Here is a 23,948-nt window from a genome sequence, read left to right on the forward strand (position 1 = left end):
ATATCACCACAATGGCCTAATGTCTTTCCACTATATCTCAGCTCTTTCGGGTTCTCCTCCTTCTCAGGAGCATGAAAGAGAGACAGGACCCTTAACACATAGACCTTTGGAGGATAGTTTAGATCTTAAAATCCATAATGTAGCAAGAAGGAAGACAGAATCTCTCTGTCCCTCTCCATTTGTTTAGTTGGAGACAGGATTAAAAAAAAAAAACAATTATATTTTATTGTGGTAAAACTGGCTCCTATTAAGTGCTAGTGTAACACAATGTGAAGTTTTAATCACAACCAGCAAAGATCATGATATATAGAGGGAAAACAAAAGCAAACTCAGGCCATTCCTAGGAAAGAAGGGAACACAGGACTCACAAAACACAGTGGGTCAGGAATTGTAACAGGTGATCAAAACTCTAGGCTATGAACACTTGTCAGGAATGTGATGTTCACAATTGAAGAGCTTTCAAAGCTTTACTTATTATGTTAGTTGACTTGGGTTGGCATACTAAAATATAACAGGCACCAACAGAGAAATGTTTTCTCAAGTTCCTGGAATCTAGAATTATGTAATCTTGGTGTGCCAGAATTAGTTTCTGGAAAGACTCTTTTCTTGTTTCATAGATATATACCTTCTTAGACTAGTATCTTCATGCAGCAGAGGAAATGGACTTACTGGTTTCTCTACTTACAGACCTATCAGGTCAGAACCTTGCCCTGATAATTTCATTTAACCTTAATAATTGCCTCCTAAACACCCCATCTCAGAATTCATCACATTGGAGTCCTAGTTACTTAGCAAGACAGAGTCCAGTCAATGTCTAGTACTCATGATCAGCAAAAAGGCACAGAAAGATTTGAGGCCAGAAAGCTACATTAAACTTCTAGAACCATCATGCTGGGCCTTGGGATAAACTATGCTAGAATAGGGTTGGGCATAAACAAATAAACAAACAAACAAATAAAACACTATGGTACCCTTGATTCTTCTGTTAAAAAAAAAAAAAGAAAACATGACAAGGACATGAGCATGGAGTACAGAGGCCAGGTAGAAAGATACAAAGGAGATGATAGCCTTTTTGGAACTATTAACTCAAGGCCTCAAGCTTGACAACTGGACAGATGTTGATGGTTCTCCACTGAGATGAGAAGCCAGGCAGAGGTGGGGGTAGAGGTGGAGTAATAATTTTCAGACCTTGGAATGTTGACCTAGAAGCCAGTGTGCACACGTACAGCATCCATGCCTACATATCATTATCATTGATTCAGAACAGTCCTTTAGTCAGCTGATAACTAAATTTAAAAATAAGCAAGAAGGTTCTGGCTAACTGAACACTGCAGGCCCTTCATGGGATTTTATTGAGGAAGAGATTGAACAGTCTCTTTTGAAGTCACTCACCCAGGATCTCAGAACTGAATCTGGACTCCGGGTTTGTAAACGAGATCCCTTGCCCCCTTGGGCTCTTCCCAGCTTCCCACAGAGACTTTACTTTATTTTAGTTAAGAAACTGTGGCTCGCCTCCGCTCCCACTTTCCCCGCATTGTTGCACGCTTGTTTGGATGAGCCGTTCCAGCTGCCTTCACCCTGTCCACACCCCAGCCCAAGAGCTGTGGCTATTCCCTACACTCCACCTCCTTGGGAAATGCCAACTAGATAGATTCCCATCACTGCCATGGCAGATTACCACAAGCTTAGTGGCTGTAAACAGAACCAGCATATTATGGTATAGTGCTGTGGGTTAGAAGACCAACATGGTTAAATCTAATGGGCTAAAAATCTAATGGGCTTGTCACTTCCGGGATGCTCTGATAGAAACCCTGTACCCTGGGTGCTATCTCTTCCTGCCCCATGGTCTGTACGTCCATCTCCAAGTCCAGGAATATCAGATCTAGCCATGCTGGTACTGCCACCCCTGCTTCTATGACTTCTGCTAGCTCTTCCATATTTAAGGATCCCCTGTCCACAGGGAGAGTACGGGATTCTCTCTGTTTAAAGCCAGTTGACTTGCAGCCAGGATTCTATCAGCAACATCAGATCCTCACTGCCATATGACTTAATATACACATAGGCTCAGAGGTTTCAGGTGTGGACATCTTTGGAGGAAACATCATTTTTCCTGCTCTACTAACAAATTCCAGGGTTGTTTGTTTCTGGCTTTGTTTTGAGGTTTTTGTGTGTTCATTTGTTTCATCCCAGGAAGGCTAGAGGCCAGGTTTATTGATAGCCTATGAGATAATTCTGATTCAGTTATTAGACAGTCAATAAAAAGGAAGCTCCCTTTGGTGGATAGGATCAGCAAAGAAAATGAACACTAAGAAATCATTACTAGGTTGAAAAAAGATGCAGGTCTGGCTAGTCATCCAGGCCAACTTTGATTTTCTTCTCCAAAATCTCTATGTGGTCTCTGCATTTGATTTAGGAAATATTTTGTAGGCACAATTAACCATATCATAATAACCTAACAATGTCTGACCCACTCAACAGATGAAGAAACTAAGACTCAAAGAGATAGAATAACAAGGTTGCAGTGACAGGAAGATGAGAGAGGAATCCTAATCCAGTGGACAGAACTACTCATGTCTGAGTTAATATTTTTTTTCAAAAAGTTATAATATTTTAGTGTGTGTGCATGTCTTCAAAGTCAAGGTCAAAGTGCAATTTGCAGGCATCAGTTCTTGCCTTCCACCATGTAGGTCCCAAAGATCAAAGGCAGGTTGTCCTAAGCTTTGTGGCAGGCACCTTTACCCACTGAGCAATCTTGATGACCTGAAGTCTGAGTTCTTAACTTTGGAAGAATCTAGCTTAGATTCATTACAAAGAAATAAAGAAACTGACTTACTGATGGACAGGATCTCAATGTCCTGCAGAGCACTGAAGGTGCCTCAGAAGGACTGCGGGTGGATAAATAGATTTCCAGGACTCCTATTATACAATGATTGTCATCTATTGTCATAACATCAACTGGACCCACTAAAACTTCACAGAGGTGCTTACCTTGAAAAACTCTGCTGGGGTAGCTGTCACCAGGCAAGTATGTATGAAGACACACATGCACAAAAACATCCAAGCACATACCCTAAGCTGATCCTCTATGAACTCTTCCTCCTGTTACAGGCTGTTTTGGCTCATTTTATCCCAAAGGCATTCAGATAAAGGCACTGTTGATGGAGGGAATGAGATGAGAGTTTAACTCCTTCCATGTTCCACTGTGAGATCTTTGGAAAGCCGTTTAACATCCCAGGGCATAGTTTCCTCTTCTCTAATGCTGACTGAGGTCCTGATTCCCACCCCACATTTGTTGTAAACATCAAGTGGGATCCTGCATGTGCCATTGCTTACTAATATCTGGCACAGTAGGTGCTGATGACCTTTAGCTTCTGTTCTTGTCACCTACAAGGCTCATGTGACAATAATTAGAGAAAAACTCATTGGTGACAAACATGAATCCGACGTTACCTGTCAGACAGCATACTCAGCACTTAACAAGCAACAGTGCATGCAATCTTATTCACATTACAATAATCCCATGAGTCAAGTTCCCCTGCAAAAACCATTTAATAGGTGAAGAAACTAAAACTGGGAGAGGTTAAATAAGGAATAATGTAAAGACAAATGAGAAGAATCATAAAGTCTGAATTCTTAGAAACAGTCTGGCTTAGAGCCATGATAAAGAAGTAATAATTTTAAAAAAAGGAAAAAAAAACTAAAACTTACAACATCTCCTCTGGTTTTCTACTTAGAATAAATACTCCAACTTCTGGCCAGACTTTTCTCCAGTTGTTTTCTCCAGACTTTGCTATCACCTGGATTCCAAAACTCCAAAGAGAAAGAAATGTGTTTACCTCACCATCCCTCATGGTCCCTGAGCCATGCTCATCAAAGGGCTGGCTTTGCCAGGGAGCAAATCGATCCCAAGGGCACAACTGCTAGTGTTCCTGTGTCTATGCCCTAAGCTGGGTGACAGTAACTCCAAAGCAAAGCATTCCTCTTAACATCTTCTTTGGAGAAGCTCTGAAGGTCTTCAGAGCCTTGCTTTGGATATTAAAGAAGAGGGAAGAGCTTAGGGCTCCCATGTGAAGAGAAGATCCATGGAGTCCTGTCCAAACTCAACTCTTGTCTAATTAATAAACAAACAAGTAAATAACAACCGTGCATCAGTCACCTCTAGATGACATAACAGACACTACAAACAAGCTAAGATCAATGATATTAATTTCTTTTGTGTAGTTCTTGAGTCTCATAAGCTCAAGGTCAAGGTTGTCAGCATTGACCCTTGTCCTATATGGGCTCTGTTCTGGTTATACCCTCCCATTAAGAGCAGAAAGAGAAGCATGTTTTCTCATGTCAGGAGGGATCTACATTGCTTCATGAGGGTTCTGTTTTCATGATCAAGTCACCTCTTAAAGATCTCACTTCCAAATCACTCCATCAGGAACTAAGATTTCATCATATACAGTTTATGGAAATATAAACATTCAGGCCATAGACTATTAAACCTGGGGATACAGGTGTATAACTGTTTAGAGACCAGGATAACCAAGCAGGTGGTCCCCAGTGATTTTAAACAACCGTCTTAAATGTGGATTTATAATAGAATAATCTGGACAGGGTTCTGTATTTCATTTATATTAAATAAACAAAAAACCCAACTCATCACAACTGAACCAGGGTGCTTGGAGATGATCCACACCTTATCAGATATTAAAATCTCCTCAGATGATTCTAGTGCATTCTACATTTGAAATCCACTAATGTGTCCTGCTGAATATTCTTCATAGATGAAGAAGCTAAGTCCTGGAAGAGGAAGTTGTCCTTGTCTAGAAGCAATGACTGCCACTATTTTTAAACAAACCTCATCCCACTAGCCTCAGATATCAATAAATGATGGTCGGTAAAAAAAATGACTAGAGTGAAAATGGAAACCAGGGGAAACCAGAGGAAAATGTGTCTCACCAACTCAACAGCACTGGAGTTGATTGCATTTCACTTTCTTTATCTGCCCCCTTTTTTTCTGAATTGCCCACTCAACTCACGATTTGCTTCCAAATCACAACTAAATCTTACTCATCTTATAATCCTTGATTCTGATATAGTGACTGGCCTGGATTATGGGTTGAGCCATATAGAAAATCTGTATAAAATGAATGATGCCACTACAGTCCAACAGTGGATGGCCATCACCAGGAGATTTAAAAAGAAGAAGAAGAAGAAGAAGAAGAAGAAGAAGAAGAAGAAGAAGAAGAAGAAGAAGAAGAAGAAGAAGAAGAAGAAGAAGAAGAAGAGTATTTTCTATTGATCCTTCAAAGGACACCATAGGGCCGACAGGCCCCAAAATATTTACTAGGTGACACTTTGTAGAACGGTCAACAACTCCCTGCTATAGGAGAATCATATATCATTGGCTGCTTTCCCTTCTCTGACTCACTTCTCTGTTTCCTTTGTACCCTCCCCACCACTGACCCAGGTAAAATACTGGCAACCACACTCTGTGTTTAGAGGAACTTCAACTGAGATCTTTCTTGTTTCTTCCTGATGTTGACACCCAACACAACACCCAGCAAAGAACAGGTTCTCAAATATTTATTTTACAAATACATACATAGAAACTTGAAAGTGGGTGCTAAGTCATCAAATAAAGAAACTTGTTAGACAGGTAACATCTCTAGGAAGTGTGGTGATATTTTATTTGTGCTCTAATAAATAAAGCTCACCTGGAAATCAAAGGAAAAAGCCAGCCATTATATTAAACAGAAGTCAGGCAATGGTAGCACACTCCTTTAAGCCTATCACTTGGCAGGCAGGAATCTGTCTGGATATCTGTGAGTTCAAGGCCACACTGTGGAACAGAGCCAGGCATGGTGACACATACCTTTAATGCCAGCACCAACCATAAAGGTATGGAGGTCTGTACAGACAGACAGGAAGTGACAGACTTGGGCAGGAAGAGGAAGTGATGTCGCTGGGCTGAGAAAGCCAGTAATAAAACAGAACAGAAAGCAATATAGGCATGAGTATACAGGAGTAGCTCTCTTTGCAAGCTGTGGAGTTGGTGAGGTGAGGTTAGCTGTGGCTTTCCTTATTTCCCTGATCTTGCAGATTTTCACGGCTATATCTGGCTCTGAGTTTATTTAATAAGACCATTTAGAATTTGTCTACAAAGAAGGGTGCTAAGAACAGGCCAATGAATGAATAGATCTGTGAAGCATCCTCAGAGCCTTTTCCTGCCCAATTAGACCCCTAGTTTATGAAATCCCAGCATCACTGCATCATGAATAAGTACTCCCCTGCAGACACTCGCTGTGACAGAGCACAGACTCTTTCTATGGTTAGATATGTAGCACCACCACTAGTATGCTGACCCTTAGGACAGGTGCTTCAGTAAACTCCTAATTGTAGCCAAGAAGACAGTCTAAGACAAGAGGATAGGCCTGGAGCTGTCCTGCATCTAGGACCCTGTATCTGGAACTGCCATCTTCCTTTGGTACCAGTTCTGTACAGCAGGTAAAAGCAGCTTGAGGTTATTGCTCCAAGATACATGGCACAGTGGGTCCTGGGACCTGGCATATTCTTTCTCTAATAACTAGATCTTTTCTAGTATTCCTAGACATTCCCCATAATCCTATCCATGTACTTAGCACATGTTTTTTATTTCACCAATATGAAGATCTCTGTTGGGTAACACTGCTGCCTTGAAAGTTTGGATTGGTCATGAACTGTCATTTCAGATTTTAGGTGTCATCCAGTTACCACTGTGTGTGAGGAACCATTTCAAATGTAGTGGCCATAAAGTGGCCATAAAGATGCACCTCAGAAACCAGAAACAGAACTGATCTTGGGTCTTAGCCATTGTCCAAACCCACTGACACATTTATGCAGTTGCGTAATTTATGCCATAATCCCAATCGGCTCTCCAACTTAGTGCAAGAGGGACTCTAGGTCACCAGTACCCACAGACCTAGAACTTTATTGCTCCTTCACTGGCCAGATGAGATTGGAGAACTTCCCAGAGGCCTGCCACCCCTTCAGTAGACTAAACAGTGGCCTGGGGAGCTTCCACTCCACTTCCTCTCCTGTACCTTCACTGGGCTCAGATGTCCATTGCCTTCTGATGCCTGTCCTGCCCTTGCAACCCCCTCTGGTTTCCTTTCTCACAGGCACATCCTTAAAAACACTTTTCACCTTTAATCCCATTTTGCCATCTTCTTTGTTATAAATCTAAATAAGCTCAGATTGGTCAATGAAGTCCCACAGTTTCTATCTCCAGTATTTAAATAAATTCTCAAGAAATTAGTCAGCCTGTAGCCAGTGGGCAATCAGGAAAGATCTAACTCAGTGTTCCTTTACTCCAGAGTGTAGGTTAGGGATGGGTCTATAGCTCAGAGGTACAGAATTTGCCCAGTATACACAAAAGCTTGTTGGATCCTGGACAACACAAAAACAAAACAATACCAACAAACAAAAATGCAAAGAAAGAAAGGATGTACTTGCTCTGCGCTTGCCCAGATCCTAGAACTGCCTGTTTTGTAGTTGCACAAAAGTGTTCAGACATGAAAGTAGGTAAGGGGGCTGTTTGGGAGGAAGCAAGGGAACATCGAGAGGGTGAGGAGAAAGACAAGTAGGACATGGGAAGGTGGTCAAATAAGAACAAAATGTAATAATATGTGGGTATGAAAATGGCACAATGAAGTCCATAACTTTATATGCTAACTTAGGAATTTAATTTAAAAAATTCATGTTATAAGGAAGTGTCAGGAACATCCTAGATAACTCTTAGAAAATGCAGAAACTAAGAAAAATATAAATAGCATTTAGAGTTAATGTATAATATAGGTAAAAGGTCAGGAATCCAAGAACAAAAGAACTACCACATACTCTCTGCTCTCATGACTGAGGAGCTTGAAGCCCTTGGGAGTGGATTCTGTTTAACAAACCACTGTAATGGGATTATCTCTACCACTGTTGGAAAAATAAAGAATACAAGAGACTAAGAACGACATAAAATCAGTGAACCTCTGATCATTGTCGCTGGTTGAGGTCTTTTTAACCTGGGGACATTATCCTACAGTTTATGAGGGTGACAAAGAGACGGAAACACCGAAGGTAAAGATGGGAAGTCCTCTGTATGTGGCCTGAGTAACTCCTCCCAAGTTACAATGCTTGGTGGACTCCTGCCCTGTCTTATCTACTCCTGGGAGCCGGTGATGTAAGGGTAAATACCAGAGATAGCAGAAGCCACGGAAGACTCAGCTCCTCACCTCTGGACCAGAACCTGCTCTGATTGGTCCACATAAACAGGGATACATTTACAAGATTATCTTCTCCAGGCCTCCCTCCCTGACACTCTAAATGGGGTCAGCTGCCCTTCTCTCTGTCCCCTGCAACATCACTCTTCTCTCCTGTCCATCAGTCTCTGCTACGCTGTGTCATCTCCATGCTAGGTATGTGCACACAGAGAGGGGAGGGGGAAAGCAAAAGAAAGAGCAGTAGTTACATCAGTTACTCATGAAGGTGATATTTGGTACAGAGGAAGCTCTAAATAAAAACCTGATTGAAGGGTTGACTGTATGGCTAGAAGGGGCTTCATGCAACTTTGGATATGTCAAATGTTTTGGTTTTCACTTTGCCCAGTATAATCAAGGTATGTTCTAAGGAGGTATTTAAGTGCATCCCTTCCGTTTGGTTAAATATAAAACTTCTGACTGCATGCTCACCAGCTGTATGTCTGAGAGACGGTGTCTCATTTAAGTCACGATACAGTCTCTACATGAGAAGGCAGCTCATTTATAAGAACGCTGACAGAGACACAGCACAGTTGCAAAAGGCATCCTGTGGCCCTTATGCTGAGTCATTGATTTAGGAGAAACTGCAGTGTTTGGCGTATCTTTGCACCAGAAATACCCTATGTGTTCCATCACTTTTTCTTCATTAAAAACCCTGTGGGGCAATTCAGTCTTTCTCTTCATAGGTGATGAGTTCAGGGTGTCTGACAGTATTTTCAAAAGTACAGAGTTAACAATAAACATTGTCTTGAGTCAAACTCAAGGGACTGGAGAGCACTCTTCCAGAGGAAGACAGGTTGATTCTCAGCCCTCACAGCTAGCAGCCCTCTGTAACTCTAGTCCCAGGGGATCTCACACCCTCTTCTGGCCTCTAAGGGCACTGTACTCATGGGGTACACAAATATACGTGCAGGCAAAACACTATTCTACATAAAATAAAATTAAATATATCTCAAAAAAAAGATTAAAACTCAGAACTTCACAAGGTGTGATGGCATAAACCTCTAATCCTAGCACTTGGAAGACAGAAGCAGATGGTTCTCTGAGTTTGAGGCCAGCCTGGTCAAGAAAGCAAGTTCCAGGATAGCCAGGGCCACAGAGAAACCTTATGTAAAAACAAAAAACAAAAACAAACAAATAAAGAACAGAAACCCTCAGGACTTCCTCACTCAGACTGCACAGCTTTCTAACCTAAATTCCAAACAAGGCCTCTTGACTCAAAGCCATGTTTAGTCTTCTCTCTGAGAAGAAGGTAGCCAGGAAGAGCAGCCCACTACCTTCCAAGTTTCTAAGGAGGATGGAAATTTGCAACTCAACAAAGGAAGATGAAAAAGGGATAAGAGGGTTCCAGGAATGACTTTCCAAACACACTGGGCAAAGGCCAAAGCGTCTATACATCCTGTCCATATGAAGGAATGCCCCAGCGTGCTCTCTTCTTAACACAGAGGCACACAGGAATTAAAGACTAGGACCATGGCTCCCTGAAGACTAGAACCATTCCTTTTGAGTTTTCTATCCTAAGCACCAAGCTCAGTAATTGTCTACAGACTCACTGCATATCCAAGACAGAGCTTTGCAAGTCAAGGCTCTGGGAGGAAAAATGGTATAGGGAAAGTAAGAAAACAAAACCAATGAGAGCTTGAGTGGGTCCACAGTGCATACAGTGAGATTTATGAAAGAGAAAAAAATCTGTTGAAGAGTTAAGACATGAATCTTGACTGGCAGACAAAATATAAGGAGTATGATAGTATACAATAACTAAAAAGAGAACATAAAAGCAGGAAGAAGAATTTCTTGAGTTTTAACATGGTTTGTAGCAGTACTCACTAGAGGAAAAAAAAAAGAAGTAACATGGAATGGAGTATTCAGAGGCAGATAGATCTGGAAATGCAGTTTGGGACAGAGAATTTGGAGTTCCCAGGCTCCAGATTCAGCTTTCTGTGACTTGGGGAAACTACTTCCCTCTTCTTCACTTATCCATCTCTGTACAAGCGCCAAGAGCCCTGAACACCCTAGGCAGGCTGTCTGCCTAGTAAAGCTTGCTGTCTTCTAAGGAAGAGAGAGTCATAAACAGCACAGCAGCACAATGGTGAGTTTCACAATGGGAGCTGCAGCAGGACTTTGGTGGTTGACATGACTTAGGAAACAGGAAGTCTCCCTGGTCAGGGGACCTTCAACTGAAATACAAGAATGAGGAAATACTTGCCATTGCAGACAAGCAGAGAAGGCTTCAGGAAGAGGGAGAAACATGAGAGATTCGAACGCAGTAAGAACATGAGGAGTGTTAAGAAAATTAGGAAGGGTTTGGAGTGTAAGAGGGTCTGGCAATTCAGAACCACTCAGTCAAGAGCCAGACAGAACCGCCACACATTTTCAGGCCACCTGCAGAGCAACAGGGAGCTACCAGCACTTGAAGATCAAGCTTGTCTTCTTCTGGATCTCTGAGAGTAGATTTGGTAGTAAGAAACTGAAGCCACGAGGCAGTTCCTGAAAATAACAATGAGTAAAACTTCCTAAGTAGATTGGTACATGAGCCAAATGTATCCCAGCTCTGCCACAGCCTTACCATGCTGCTGGTCAATGACTCATGGCTTATTCTTAGAGTCTCTAGGTGAAATGACAGTACTGTGGCACTGAGCATACTGCTAAGTGTTCAATGTGTTGTCAGAGAAGTACTTGGAGCCATATTATGGAAATTTCTTGGACATCACAAGGAATTCTCTCATGTTTTTCTTCTTCAAGTATCCCCAGATAGGTTGACCTTGGGCTTTCCAATAGGACTGCATGAATGACATGTTCAATGGATCATATTACTTGAAAATTGAGTTTTTCTTTTAATACAGAGTCAAGCAATATGGAGGTTCTACCAGCCAACTAGTTTTTCTACTTTCCATCTCTCCTTGAACATGAACTGCCTCCCTGTCTCTTATTGACCACAGCCTTCCTCTTCATTCCCAAGAACCACCAAGTATGGTCAATTCATTTCATTGGCTGCACTATACTAGCATGACTGCCATGAGTTACCCTTCCCCCATAAAGCTTTACTGTAGATGAAACTCTCTTGCATGACCCTCTTATGTCCAAGCCATCTTATGGCTTCATGACCTAGAAAAGTTGTGCAATTTGGTATTGGCCTCCAGTGGGTCTGGGATGGGTCCCAGATGAACATCGTGTGCCTGCCCTCTGGACAGACACTCACCCAAGTTCTCTACCCAATGTTCTGTAGCCTGTGGCTTGATCTATTGACATCATTTGCCAACTAAGTTCATGGCCACAAGTCTAACTGGTAAATCAAGCCACCATGATCAAAGCTTGCATAACCTTGGCTAGAATCCCTGTCCTGTGTCCTGTTTCCTCATTTGTTGTATGGAGTTAATAATGGTATCTGCTTTGTGGAGTGCTTGTAAGGGTCAAATGAAACCCTTTGTGAGAAGTAGTTAATGAATATTTACTACTACTACTACTACTACTACTACTACTACTACTACTACTACAGTAATGATGGTAATAGGTATAGGGGCTACTAACTTGAAGGATTATTTTACTACTTTGCAATAAAGCTTAATGAGTTGTACTGTGAGCCCTGACTTTGGCATGTTTCTCTAATATATCCACCTGTGACCTCTACTTTCTAAAGCTGGGGTACTGGGAAAGGAAAATCTCTACAAGACCGTCATTTGTAGCAAGTCTTTTCTACCCTGTGGGGAGTCTGGGATAGTAGAGCAGAAAGAGTGAATCTGGTCTCCTTTCCTAATGCTAAGGTAAGGACACCCTGGGGAAGCAGTTACCAGCATGAGGTCTCAGAGCTAATAGGTGGAAAAGCGAGGTCTACACTCCAGGACTCTTGATAATTGGTTCTGTCTGTACTTTGTAATGAGGCTACGATGAAGGGAGCCACAAAAGAAAAATTATCAGCCTGTGCTGAGAACCAACTTGTGCTAAGCCCAAGGATGAGAGTTTTGTATTCATGATGCCGCATCACTTTCATCAGAGCAGCAGCAGGGAAGAGTGACATTATCCTTATTTTACGAGTAAGACTATGATGACAAAGTTTGTAAAGCTGTTATCTTGATCCATTTTCTGTTGTAATAAATGAATATTATAGACTGGAAAACAAAGAATAGAGGTTGTATTCTTTAGGTTCAATAGAGGTTTTACTTCATGGATTTCAAGATGGAAGGGTCCTATGAGCAAGTCATTGGAATCTGGGAAAGTTTTATTGTTTTGTTGTAAGTTGATGGAAGCATTGCATGGCAAGGTAGAGTCAGCATACCAGAGAGAGCTTATGTTATAAAGCCATTCCTATAATAACATAAATCCATTCCACTCAGAACCTAGCACTCTTGATCCTGTCACTTCCAAGCCTCCTCACTTCTCAAATAGCATTAAAAGATGCCACTGAGGATTTAATTTTTAACATATGAGGTTTGCAGGACACAGAATACCCATGCAGGTACATGCTATAAGCAACATTTTCCAGTGTGTGTGTGTGTGTGTGTGTGTGTGTGTGTGTGTGTGTGTGTGTGTATGTGCTTGCATGCATGTGAAAGTAGGTCAGTGATAATCTCTCATTTGCAGGCTAAGTTAGTCCTGTAGTTCAACCATAGGGATGTAGGATTAAAACCCTCCTCCTCCTCCCCTGCCAAGAACCCTAAAAGCCAAGGTTTTCTTTCATTCACATTCATTTCTGGTCTTCCTGGGTATCTGTCTATTTTCCAGTACCCTGGGATGTGACCAGCTGACTTACCTGGCCTTTCCAGGGGCTTCCTGAGTTTTTGAAGGTGGCTGAGAGGACTACAATTCTGCCAGGCTACAGACTACTAAGGCCAGTTGGTGCTGTACTGCAGATTAAGAGAAGAAAGCTTAATTTATTTTTTTTAATACCTTGCCCTCTGGCCAGGACACTGAGATCAGCAAAATAACTCAAGTGGGTCACTGCATCTATGCCATTCCAGCAACCAACATCTAAGAGTCCAGTCCCCATTCTAAATCCAAGTGCTGCAGCAAATCTGATACAAGAGCGAGAACCCAGCAGGTCACTTTCATTTCTGAGTTGGCACAGGCATGTGGCCGGCACCATCTTCCTCTCTTTTGACCCCCTTTCTTTCCATGGTTTATCAAGCTGAGCTCTGTGAAATGAGTGGCTGCCCAGGGTCTCAATCACTGGTTTCTGACAAAGGCAGGAAAAAATTGTTCCACTTGCCATCAATGGAGGCCACAATGATGCTGGCATGATGAAATCTGTTCAGAGTCACACACTCATCCTACTGCTGATGGCTACCTATGTACCAGTGCTTGGGTATTAACTGATTGCAAAGTATAGCCCTTTTCAGGGAGCAGATGTTTCCCAGAAGCAAGCCCCCTTCTTCTCTGATGCCAGGCCCCTTACCACTGCCTTTGAGACATCTGGATCTGGAAAATAGAGTGAGGTCTCTAGGATTTCATTCTATCAAATGCTTTGAACATGTCTCTGTAGTCAGAAGTTTCCCTGTGTCCTGCCTGGTCCCACAGCTGCTGAGACCCAAGTAAATACGCAGAGGCTTATGCTATTTACAAACTGTATAGTCTATGGCAGGCCTCTTGCTAGCTAGCTCTTATATCTTAAATTAATTCATTTCTATTCATTTATGTTTATCTATATGGCTTGGTACCTTTTCTCAGTTCTGCCTTGTCATCTTGCTTCCTCTGTGTCTGGGTGGTGGCTCCTCACTCTACTCTTTCTCTTTCTATCATTCTCCTAGTCTGCTTGCCCTGCCTATACTTCCTGCCTGGCTACTGGTCAATCAGTGTTTTATTAAACAAGTGTACAAGAGCATTATCCCACAGCATTTCCCTTTAATTAAAAAGGAAGGTTTTAACTTTAACATAGTAAAATTAAATATAACAAACAGTTATTAAGCAACTATTACAGTTATAATATCTAGTCTATTTGTATTTGGCAAAATTAAAGAAAATATTCTATCTATCCTGTATTTGTTAGTCTAAGGTTTCATATCTAATTTATCTTCTATTATAACCAAGGAAAATTATAACTATAACTATCTAGTCTTCAATTACATCAAAGATGCCAAAAGGATAAAAAAATAAAAAATAAAGATTTTATTTTTTTTAATTATCTATTTCTTTATATGACCATCTATCCTTTTACACATCTCCTGTGTCCTTTTGCTAAGTACTCTAGGGGAAAAAGAGATGTCAGTACAACCATTCAACTGTGAAAGAAAAATGAGACAAGTGAGAGCTCACAGAAAGACAGAGACAGTACAGACAGCCTCCTTCATGTTTGTCTCCAGAGAAACGGAAAGGGCAAAACAAGCCATAACCTATTACTGGGACCCAAGACCCTAGTGGGGAAGTAAGGGAAGCAAATCTAGTCAAAAACATACATTTATAAATAAAGTTTGATTGGTGCCAGGCATGGTGGTACACACCTACAGTCCCCACATTCAGGAGGCAGAAACAAGAGGGTCTTGTAGCTTGAGTTACTTACTGAAACCACAAATATATCAGAAATGAATGTTTTATTGGAACAGTAAATGCAACAATACCTTTTTGTTTGTGGTTGATTGGTTTGCACTTTATCTAACAATAACAAAGCTGTAAAAGTATATGCTCCCAAAGCAGAAGTGTTTACTGTCAATCTAGTTGCAGAAAAATGTTGGGATTGACCTGTTCCTACATTCAAGGTCCTTTTAAGTGCTTTACACATTTGTTTTCATTTGCTCATCGCAGCAACGTTTGTTCCATAAGTATTGATAATGGTTTGCATTTAGAGACTTGGAGAAACAAGGTAACTACTTTCCTGTCACATGGAAGTGTCTAGATTTGACCCAATGGCACTTCTCCTTCTTTATTCCTAAATGCTGAGACTTGGGTTCAACCTTTGTGTGAGAGGCTTCAGGGAGTGGTGGACTGTAGGAGAGGCTGCAGTCAGAAGGCATGGCCCAGATTAAGGCAGAGGGCAGGAGTGAACACAGCCACTAGCATAGGAGAAGACATGTTAGACTTTCAAACACAGAGAACAAGTTTACTGACTAGAGCAGAGGGAAAATGTAATGGGTATGCTCTGGCAGATCACACAAAGACCTCTCTGCCAGTAAACCCTGAGGCTTTGCTGAGTCCAGGTGCTTCAGGCATTCACAGGCCAGCCTCATCCTCTAATCCCAGTGTTTTCTGGGGACCAGTGGTCACAGTCCCAGAGCAGTGACTGAAACCAAGAGTCTCTTCACACTGGAGTCAAAATCAAACCAGCTACAGACCTGATGTTTGTTTTAACAACACACTCACATGTGACCATAGTTTCTGTTTAACCAGGTGCAAAGAAAGGACATGGGAAACCAGCTCACTGGCATCCTGTTTGTCAGTGGTTCCATGTGTGACCTTGGATAAGTCACTTAAATGTTCTAACTCCAATCTCTAACTGTATCAAGTGCAGCTTGGGACAAATGTATCTCTATCAGCACAAACTTCTCAAATAGAATTAGATGAATCAACACAGAAACCATTAAGAACCCCAAAGACTACATATCAGCTGATTAGCTACCTTTTGCTTTTAGTTAGCTATGATTCCATAAAGTTAAGAATCAGGGAGGCATTGTTTGAATTTGTGAGAACATAGGTATCTGTAACTGGCATCTAATCACCCATACCATGAAATGCATTAATTGATCTTAATATTTACCAGGTTTTAACTTAATGCCAACATGTAGCTATGAATAAAACAGTAGTAACCAGGTATTACAACACAGAATGGCAAATGTCAAACCAGGAAACAGCTGAGAGCTTCCCAACCACGTGGCTACAGAGCAAACCAGTTTGGGTCCATGGCCTGACTATGCAATTAAGGGTTCCTGTACCTTAGAAAACCACTTAGTTTTTCTTTGTCCGATGTCCTCACCTGTAAAACTAGGATAAAAATAGTGTGTGTTTTGTGCTGTAGTGCAAGATCAATTCATCCAATTCTTATAATGCTACTGGAACTGTGTTGGTACACATGATTATCACCCATGAAGATAATGATGAAATGTACTGGGTGATAAAGGTGCCTGTGTATGTAAGGGTTCTCTAGAGTCATAGTTCTTATGGAATGATTCTTGATGATGATGATAGATAGATAGATAGATAGATAGATAGATAGATAGATAGATAGATGAGAGATGATAGACAGAGCAGCCCAAATCTGATCACAAAAGCTATATAAGCACCCTCACACTATGCCCACTCCCAAAGGAGAGGTGCATAACCCATCACATAATTTATCTGTGACAAACTCTGAGTAAACCACACCCTGCTTAAAAGACCATACCAGCACTGAGCAATGGGACTCAACTTGGCATGTGGTCCAGAAGGAGATACCCTAGGAACTCCCAGAACCAAAGGGCCCAAGGTGAGGTTCACTCCCTGAAGTCAAAGATAGCTGCAAAAACTGAAAGAGAAAAAGTAGAGCTAAATGTGCCGGGCAGTGGTGGTGCACGCCTTTAATCCCAGCACTCAGGAGGCAGAGGCAGGCGAATTTCTGTGAGTTCGAGGCCAGCCTGGTCTACAAAGCAAGTTCCAGGAAAGGCACAAAGCTACACAGAGAAACCCTGTCTCAAAAAAACCAAAACCAAAACAAACAAACAAACAAAAATAGTAGAGCAATGAAAGTAGTCTAAGAGAAATAGGAGAGAGATTAGTGTAGAAGAGAAGCAGCATGGGACCAGTATGCCAAAACCTACTTACCTGAACCCAGTCGGTGTGCTTGAGGCCTAGAAAAGGGGCACTAGGGAACATTAGCAGCCTAGGGGTGAGGGGTAGCAGAGAAAAGGCCTGTACATGGTGTCATGACTGCACTCAAGCATTGCCCTCCATGATGAGGTTGCCATGGTTGCCACTGAGCCATCCAGTGAGGCTAGGAGGGCTAGTACAGATACTATTCTTAAGATTTTAAGTCTACAAGCATCACTGAACCTCCTTCTCATTCATGTGTGAATGAAGGTATAATAGTACTAGCTCCAAGTGTTTTTATGAGGGTGAAGTGGATTAATATATGAAAAGAGTTTAAAATGAACTATAGCAAATGTTCTGTATTATTGCTTAATTGCATTTTACTTTACATACTCCCTTAAGGAATGCATTGATGTTTATTCCTCGACTCCATGTTGGTTGCTTAAAATATAAAGTGACTCATGTATGATTCTCACACTTAGACTGTTTAGCCTCTAAGGGAGAACATCAGAAAAGGAAAAGGATGAACACACAACAGTGTTACATGACTGCTAGAGTGGGGAACCGTGATGGACCCCACAAGAAAGACAGAAGAGGCCAGAGATAGAAATGTGGAGAATACATACAGAATGCTATGCCCCGATCTCTCATACTTCTAAGTTTTACCCAGGGAGTAAAGCAGGAAAACCATCAAAAATAGGAACCGAGGAGAGTGAATTGAATAATTTAGTTGGTAGATTTGCTTGCTTTGCTTTCATGAGTCCCTGGGTTCGATACCTACATTTTTAGAAAACAAAACAAAGTCAAGAGAACAAGAATCAAGCCAATAAAGTCATAAGCATGGCCTGAGCAGATACAGGTTGGAGCCCTGCCAAGCCACTGATCACTGATTAGAGGAGACATTGTTCTCATTTATAAGACAGAATAAAGACACTCTCAGCACTTTTATGCCTTGAAATAAATTTGTATTTCAAAGACTTAACCAACACATCATGACCACGTCTCCTTCCTTTCTTGACATTCAGGCTTTTTATTGTCCCCAATCAATTTACTGATGTAAAAATAAGTAAATAACTAAGAGATGCTGTGGATCAGCCCTATGTGAAAAAAAAAAAAAAAAAAAAGGATCGATGAGTTTCAAATATATTCTTAGTTTTCATTTCCACTTGAAATTCGTCTTCTGGAAATTAAATATATTGAAGTTAGAACAGCTGTGCTTCTGAGAGGTGCCCACACTAACACATTGAAAGAGAGACACAAAGGTCTCCAGCTACAATGTAAAGAATGGAGGCAGCTAGAGAACAAGCCGAGACCCCTAATAACCATTTATTTTAATTGTTGTTTTCTGTTGTGTCTGTGGCAACCGTTTGGTCTAACCCCACCTTTAAGAATGTCTCCCACTGTTCCCAGAGAGACATGCATACAAATACATGTGCTTATTCGAGGCAATGCTGGGCCAATTCATTTTTCAGTTATTTTAAAACTCGACATGCTGTTTATAGCAGTGGTTCCCAACCTTCCTAATGCTATGACCCTTTAATACAGTTCCTTGGGTTGTGGTGACCCCCAACCATAAAATTGTTTTTGTTGCTACTTCATAACTGTAATTTTGCTATTGTTATGAATCAGAAAGTAAATATCTGTATTTTCCAATGGTCGTAGACAACCCCTGTAAAAGGTCATTTGAAAGGTCATTGAAAAGGGTCAAAAAGGGGTCACAACCCACAGGTTGAGAACCACTGCTTTGTGGGAAAATTGGGAAGAACAGAAAATCATGACTCAGAATTCCAATTCTTTGAAGAAAGCCCAGCTAACTTGGGGGTGCTTCATTGCTGGTGCTTCAATCCTGGTGAATTGTTTTGATTATTTGCTTCAGGTTGTAAAGAGTTACTGTCTCTCCACGTCCATAATCCTCCCTGCTACTTAATGCTATGCTAGAGGTATAGCTGAGAGATAGTATTAAATGCAATGCTCATGTGTCTGGTTACTGCACTACATTTTCTCAAAGTAACACAGTCCAGAATGTGAGTCAAGGTTTGGGAATTGAACCACGTAGGAATGGAGGTAGTCAGGGGAAACAAACACGCTTTAGGCTTTCCTCTGAAGGGCTGCCTGTGAGGAGAAGACACCTTAGTACACTAAAGGCACTGACTCATTGCTGGCTGTGGGTCAGGCAGAACCAGAAAAGGCAGTAGGACCAGCTCAAGGAGAGGCCGCAGAAAAGGAACTGAGGCTTATAAAACCTAGAGAAACCCTCAGGTAGGCTTGCATTACCTGGGTGGCAGCTGATGTCAGACCGTTTCCCACCCATGCACATCTGTGGCAAGTTCAGCAGGTTTTTGTTTTTTCCTCCCTGACCACTGTGGAGGAATGCCAGGGACCATTCCCAGCCCAGTGTGCTGATAATGAAGAACGCAGGCCTTCTGAAGCCAGTAACTAACCAGGACAAGAATCAGCAAATGTTCAGTGTCGAAGACCAGTGGGACTGTGGGTCACTTAGTGTCTATGTCAGGTAGTCTTTCTTTCTGTATAATAGACTGGGGATGTGGGGGTTGTGGGGGTGGATGAAGCACCTTAACTCAGGCACATGACAGAAAGAATACACCCCTAGGGCTGGAGAGATGGCTCAGAGGTTAAGGGCACTGACTGCTCTTCCAGAGGTCCTGAGTTCAATTCCCAGCAACCACATGGTGGCTCACAACCATCTGTAATGAGATCTGGCATCCCTCTTCTGTATACTAAATAAATAAATAAATCTTTAAAAAAAAATACACCCCTGATCAGAAGCTTATTTCTCCTCTTAATGAAAACTAAAGATACCTCTCCAAAGGATTGTGTGAAATTTTCTGACTAATGAATATGGAGCATAAGCTAGTTTATTTAATTAAATGTGAAAAAAAATATATATGCTCACAAAGAATTAGGTTTCATTTTTTTCGAACAAATTTGTTTTTGTAGTTTCTTTCTCACCCCTGCTGCTTTCCCCAGCCCTCTCATCTCCCTGTATGCCCCCCCAGAAGCCTCCTTCCCACTTCTCCATCACCTGTGACCTTTTACCTACCCATCCCCTTCTCAGAACCTCTTCTTTCTCTGATAGTCTCCTATCTCATTCCATAGAAGTAGATAAGAGACCAATTCAGTCTTAACTGGGGTCCTGCAGAATCAGCAGAGAGGTGAGTACTTGAGATCACACCTCTATCTCCACTGGGACACAGGGAATGCCCGACAGTGTCATTTATAGTCTCCAGGCTCAACACTCTTCTAATGCTTAGGAATACATCCCTCCAGCCTGGGACGTGGTTAAATATGGTACTCTACAAATGAGCAGTCCTGATGAAGTGTAAGAAAGAATCCTCAGAAGACTTCTAGTGTCAACTTTTGTCATTTTGACCAGAAACTCAACAAAGATCCAGACACATTCCTTTCAACTGAAGAACTTTAATTGTGTTGACTTAAGAATTTTAGATGATGTCTAATGAAGATAAGACACTGAAAATGCAAACTGACAATGACCAGAACATATATGGAAGCAGAACTCAGGCATACAACTTGAAACAGCCAGACAAGGAACCCATCATTTAGCATAACTAGCCCAGAAGGCTTGCTTGCTCCTTATAATCAGATTTATAGAAAGTTGGGCTAGCAGTAACCTATATTCTTGAGTAATTAATCCAGGAAGCCAAACAAGAACCACTGTAACAATTGACCCAGCATGGACAGGACTCTGTTAATAACCATGTCCCTCCTTCTAATGAAGGGAAAACAGAACAAAAACAAATATGGACTCTAACTAATCTCACAAGCTGTCCTGGTTTAAGTTAGACAGCCTCTAGTCTCCTGAAGCCAACACCTCCAAATGGGTTGCATGGAAAGTCCCCACCAGCTCCCTGTTCCTCACTACACAGCATCCCCACTCCTCTGCTGGCCTCTCAGTCACACAAGTAGCAGTAGCCAACCCAATTCTGTGCAAGCTCATTTTCATTCTTCACTTATTTATACAAAGTTATTGCTTATTCACCTGTTTTGACTGCTCCCATGTTAAAACTTCACCAATCCCAATATTTCAGGATTACACTGAATTTAACAGTAGAAAATAACTGAGCATGCTTTAATTCATCATTAATGCTGTCTGTAAGGTAAACAAATCACAGAGCATCCTGAACCAGTGTTCTATTCATGATGCTAGCTGCCTGGCTGGAGGCAAAGTAGCTTCATACTAGGCTCTCTGTGAAATCAAACAGAAGCCAGTGAATCAGCTGAATGATGCTGTTTGTACCCTGCTATGGAGGATATAAAGATACCAATGAACAAGAAATAGGAACTTACAGATGATGCAGTTTCTAGACTACAGATTCCAAAAATACACTAACTGTTATGTGAGAAAAAGAATGTCATAACAAACTCATTTAGAGGATGCTATGTGGAACCAGTTAAACAAGATTTTTATTGGGCATTTAATTTGCAAAGAGGGAGAAATTTTAAGTGTATTTCCAAGGATAATTGATTCAGGGGTTCACTCCAGGCAAGGCATCTTTTGGCTCCAGGATACAGAGAACCAATCTTTGAAAATGCATTTGTAGAAGACTAAGATGTTCAGGGACATTTTAAAATTTTAATTGAAAGGAAGTAAATGAAACTAATGCAAAAGAAAATGCTACTTCCTTAGTAGGGTCTGGTGGTTTGTTAAGGGCTTAGCACATGTTAACATTTATTATCTCATTTCATTCTATCAATATCTCCTGGAGTCAGACAGTATTAATTATTATGACTATTTCACAGGTGAGGAAAGAGACAAATGGAGGTGTGGAATAACTTGCCTATGAGCCATCTACCCCAGAATGAGCTCACTAACTACCCTGTCTCCACAAAGCTGGCCATGGGACTGCAGCCCCTGACCCTGCAGCCCAAGGAAGGACAAAGGGTCCTTTTACCTCTGAAAGGTCATCTGAGGACTGACTGTTCCCCTAAAGACTTTACCAAAGCAGTGGGAACAGTAAGAACAAGCGGGCATATGTGTTACAATAGGTAATACATACGAGGCCCTGGATTCTCAGTACTCTGGCTTATAAAATGGCTAAAAGCATTGTCTCTGATTCTGTAATGAACAAAATCATACTTCTCCTAAATTCATACATTGAAACTTTAACCCCCAATATGACTATATCTTGAAACTGGAGCTAATTAAGGCTATGAGGCCATAAGTGTGGGATTCTAATCTGGTATAACAGAAACCACATAAGAGAAAGATTTCTCTGTCTTTATCTCTCTTCTTCTGTCTCTTCCTCACACACCTCACATCATGTGGAAGACATTAAGAAATACCCTCTGCAAGGCAAGAAAGGAGTCCCATTGGAAAGAGAATCAGCTGGAGTGTCACTTTGCACTTTCAGTTTTTAGAGCTAAAAGAGAAAAATATAGTTTCTGTTGAATTGCCTGGCCTAGATAATTTTGTGATAATAGACAGATAGGTAAGTAAGACAACACCCTCATCCTCATTATCTCAAAAGTGGACTATATTGGGAAGTGGAGCCTTTAGAAGGAAAATTAAAAGAAAGCTGGGAGTGTGGGTCCTCATCCAACCTGACTGGTATCTTTGTAAGAAGTTGGCACACCTAAAGAGCCACCAAGGCAAGGCAGCCATATGAAGAGGCTATGAAAAGATGGCCATCTGAAAGAGGCCTCAGAGAAAACAAAACCTACCAGTATATAATCCACATCCTGGCATTTATCATCCTGATGTCATTCACACCACCCCCCAAGTGACAGTGTGTCAATATCTATACCTTCTACTGCTTGAGAGGGAACTCCTAGGGGCCTAGATTCTCCTATTGCAGTCCAAGAAGAGAAGATAAAAACAAGTCCATCATCCATTGTGATATTCACTCTTTTCTTAGTTCTTTACTAAGTAACCACCAGCCCAAGTTGGTGGCAATTCATCTTTAGGCTATGTGTCCTCATAACTATGTGCAGTAGCCAGCCTCTTCACTGGCACACTCACTGAGTGAGAGCTTGGTACAGGGTGCATTTCATCTTCATGCTAAAGAAATAACTGCAAGTTAGCATTTTACAAAATATTTGTGGTATATAGGCAACTATAGCCATTACAAGTTTCACCTAGTAGCCTTTTGCCCCAGAAGGAAAATGAAGAAGTCCACATGCCCGGTAGCATCTCTGTGGCTTGCTCCAATTACTTAAGCTCTGCTTCTAAGCTCTTTATCTCACATCTGGAAGGGAAGAGAACCTAGACGAATGTCATGTCTTAGTCACATCCAGAAAGTCACTTCAGTACCCAGTTCAGAGGGATGTCTAGTAAATGTCAGAAGGTTGAAACTGTCACACTGGTACCGAGGGCCAGGAAACATTCATGGATATGACCCAGGAGCTTGTGCTCAATTGGTTCTCTGAAGTACCTTTCAAAGAAGGCTCACCTTGTGTAGTACAGAGGACTTCATTTATATGGTAGTGGTGTGTTCACGGAAGGCCAAAGCACTAATAAAATAATTTTCACTTCTCTCATGATGGCTAATGTTTCTTAATATACCCCACTTGCTAGGAAAGAACATCCATCTGTGCAATGAGTATTTACTGAAGATCAATTATATGCTAAACAACAAAGCCTACCAAACACTCTGCTTTCGTGATGTTCACAAACCAGTCAGGGAGTGAGACAATAAATGAAATAAATGACAAGGAAATTATCGTAGCCTGATAAAAGTGGAAAATGAATATGTCAAGGAGGGGCACAGAGGACTCCAGGTGCAAGAGGGATAGAGGTACAGTTTGGAAGTCCTACCAGGAAATCTGTGCTGATGAACTGAGGTAGAACAGAAACTTAATAGAGAAGGAAAGGACAGCGGCTTGCAGCTGCTAGGTCATCTGATACACTCTATAATTAGATGTGGTGACTATCCCTGCGTACATATATGTGTCAATACCTAACTCAAGCAATTTATGAGAAACTGCTCATGT

This window comes from Peromyscus leucopus, chromosome 10 (assembly GCF_004664715.2).
Source record: "Peromyscus leucopus breed LL Stock chromosome 10, UCI_PerLeu_2.1, whole genome shotgun sequence".
NCBI classification, from domain to species: domain Eukaryota; kingdom Metazoa; phylum Chordata; class Mammalia; order Rodentia; family Cricetidae; genus Peromyscus; species Peromyscus leucopus.